The sequence below is a fragment of the Sinocyclocheilus anshuiensis genome, unplaced genomic scaffold (genome assembly GCF_001515605.1).
Source record: "Sinocyclocheilus anshuiensis isolate Anshui unplaced genomic scaffold, SAMN03320099.WGS_v1.1 scaffold127, whole genome shotgun sequence".
Taxonomy (NCBI): domain Eukaryota; kingdom Metazoa; phylum Chordata; class Actinopteri; order Cypriniformes; family Cyprinidae; genus Sinocyclocheilus; species Sinocyclocheilus anshuiensis.
Window position 1 is genome coordinate 432,856 of NW_015552528.1, and position 3,765 is coordinate 436,620.

Here is a 3,765-nt window from a genome sequence, read left to right on the forward strand (position 1 = left end):
GCTAAAGTTCTGTGTGAGAAGTACTTTGTACATTATGGTCTGCCCAACCGGATTCATTCGGATCAGGATCCTGACTTTGAGAGTCGTCTGGTGAAAGATATGCTTGCCGTGTTGGGAATTAAAAAGTCCCGTACTACTCCATATCATCCTCAGGGTGATCCCCAACCGGAAAGGTTTAATCGGACACTTCTCAATATGTTGGGCACCCTGGACCCAAAAAAGAAAGTCCAGTGGAGTCAGTATATCCCGCAGTTACTGCATGCGTATAATTGTATGCAGCATGAGGCTACGGGGTACTCCGCGTATTTTCTCATGTTTGGACGTGAACCCACTCTGCCAGTGGACATTTATGTTGGAACGAAGGAGGAGGGTGGTTGTGTGTCACCCTCTGTGTATGTGCAGAATCTGAGGAGGAACCTGAGAACTGCTCATGAGTTGGCAGCTGAGGCTGCTGAAAAAAAGAACTTGTCCAATAAAAGAAGGTATGATAAGAAGGTGCAGGAGTGTGTCTTAAACCCTGGTGATAGGGTGCTCATCAGGAATTTAGGTCTGAGAGGGAAGCACAAGCTGGCCGATCGCTGGAGTTCAGTTATTTATGTGGTAGATAAACAGTTGACAAATGTGCCCGTATACCAGCTGACTCCAGAAAAGGATGATGGACCCAGGAAAGTTTTGCATAAAGACCATATTCTTCCTGTGAGCTCTCAAATGAGGTTTGGGGAGGAAGGTAATGTGGCCCTTGGTGCTGATGTTCCTAAGAGGAATAAACTCCTAGGGGGAAACTTGAAAGAGGGTTACACAAACACACAGCATAACCAAATCGTCCAAATACAAATAATAGCAGACAGGGTACTCAGGAACAGACAGGGCTTATAAACACGTAGAAAGCAATTAGGGAGAACAGAAACAGGTGTGGAGCTAATTTATTAAAAACCATGGAAACTAACTAGGCAGGATAACGGAAACACAGAAAAATATCTTGAATTGTTTTTAGCTTTATTTTTGTTTTTCATTTAAATGTTAAGTTTTGAAATTTTGTTGTATGCATTTGTCATTTTTATTTAATCTCTTTATTTTTAAAATGTGTATAGGTAGTATTTATAAAGTTTTCGCTTTTAGTTTTGGATCTGTTTTGAGTTGTTTTAATGCTACAATTGATTGCTTCTGTTGTCCTTTGTCCAAATCCAAGTCGCTTTGGATAAAATATTCTGATAAATGACTAAATAAAAATAAATAAATAAATCTAAAAGTGCTCTTTCCCCTTAAACCTAGCCAAAAAGCCATGTGTTGATTGTGAAACACAGTAGACTTTAATTATATGCATTTATGGTGTAATTACTACATTTTCGTGTCAATCCGTGTACATATTTACTGCAAACAATGCGCTGTTACTTTAATTCAGCGCTTGCAGCGCAGCAATAGACTTGGTGCGGAAATGATCTCTGCACTGCTGCAGACGCGCCGCTCCTGAAACACACTGCCGGACCGCAACCGTGTGCAGTGAACGCTTTAATCTGTTAACATGAGCACGGAAAAAATACGCACCACGTATGCACTGCAAACGGAATAATGTGAATTTGGCATTGTGTGTGTGTGCTGCGAAGTGTGCATGAGCTCAGTCTCCAGGAGAGCGCGCGAGCGCTGAATGTATTTTGAGAGAGAAAGAGAAAGCACACGCGCGAGTGATGACTCGCGCTGTTTGTGAAATTACGTCTCAAACGAGGTTTGCAACAAGTACCTCACCTTCAGCATTATAATTATTTCATCCGCGCCAGACAGAGACTGAGACGGTGCCGCTGCATGTCATGCCAAAACTTTCACGGCAGTGCCATCAGCTTGAGATCGGTTTTTGGAGATCGGCCTTTTTAGAGACCGCCGATCAATCATCCCAACGTGATTATCGGCCGATAGTGATCGGTAGCCGATCAATCGGAGCACCCCTATTACCTGGTGGAGTGCAGAACTTTTATTCAAAGCACTCCTGGCCTACCCAACAAGGACATCTATTTCATTTCATCATTTCATCAATCTACCCTTCAACAGATAACACCTTATAACATTGACTGTTCTCCTTTACCAAATGGTTTCTTCCTTCAGCATCTTTGTTGGACATTTCATACTTATATATCCACACCTTTATTTTGGACATTGATTGTATATTTTTTGAATGTTTTATTGGTAACACTTTATAGTAACTTTCATTTATAAATCATTAACAAACATATATACTAATGATCTGTTAAGCATAATATAATTCACATAGCTAGAAATATGGGATAATGTTATTGTAAATGTTTACTAATGAACTAACTAAACATTACCTAATAGCATATGATTATTTAATGTGAATTGAAATGCTTACAAATGTCAGTAAACTTTCAGTTCATATGATTTTCATTTGTTGGTCTTTGTTTGTTGTGTAGACCTCTATTTATACATCTTAACAAATCATCTATTAATTTGTTCATGTTATTAACAAACATATATACTAATGATCTGTTAAGCATAATATAATTCACATAGCTAGAAATATGGGATAATGTTATTGTAAATGTTTACTAATGAACTAACTAAACATTACCTAATAGCATATGATTATTTAATGTGAATTGAAATGCTTACAAATGTCAGTAAACTTTCAGTTCATATGATTTTCATTTGTTGGTCTTTGTTTGTTGTGTAGACCTCTATTTACACATCTTAACAAATAATCTATTAATTTGTTCATGTTTTTGCAGTACCCAATCTAAAGTGGAAACTATTCATTATTTGTAAATGTTTGTAAACGATTACTAATCATTTATTATCTATATGGGCTTTGGACTTTTAGCTAATCTATCAAGGTTTGTGTAAAGGGTGACTGGTTAAGTTTATCTAAATGCTTGCTAAAGACATAACAGATTGTAATTTTGGTGCAAAAAAAAAGAATTTTTTGTCTCAACACTCACATTATTATACTACTCTTCAGTATATCATTAAACAGGATATTCCTTGAATCATAAATAAACTACTCTTCAGTATATCATTAAACAGGATAGCTATTCCTTGAATCATAAATAAACAGGGGAAAACAAATAATTTTTTAAAAGAAAATATTTGTTCATTTATCAAAACAATATAATATAAACAGATTGAACCGTGTTCCCTTATTATAATCAAACTGACCCCTGTACACTGTTGACACTTTAACCAACCCTTAAACCTACCCACACCACCAAACCTGTCACTAACCTTATCACAACTCAGTAGCAGCAAAAGTGTTGTGCATTACAGTTTTTCTCGATTGCTAAAACACTATAACCAGGCTTCTGAACTAAAATTTCAAAACCATAATGCCATTTTTCAAAAAGCACACCCATTTTGCTGAACTATAAACACTATTCCCCTGCTTTAACACATGAGGACGTTATGGATTTGTGTTTACTGTTTTGAGAATACGAGGCATAGTTTCAAGAAATGTGTTGAAGCAATCGAGAAAAACTGTAACAAGCTTTTAATAATTTCATAGCATCTGTTAAAATCATTTGTAGATTTTTAATAAGTGCTTGATCATATGGAAGTGAAAGTTTAATGACATTTGTAAGCATGTTAACTTACATGCAATAATGATTTGTTTGAATATTATCTAAAGTTTAATAAGTTTATTAGCAAACATTAACAAGCACATTATCTCCCATTTCTAACTCTTTGAATATATATTAAAGGGGTCATATGACGTTGCTAAAAATAACATTATTTTGTGTATTTGGTGTAATGAAATGTGTT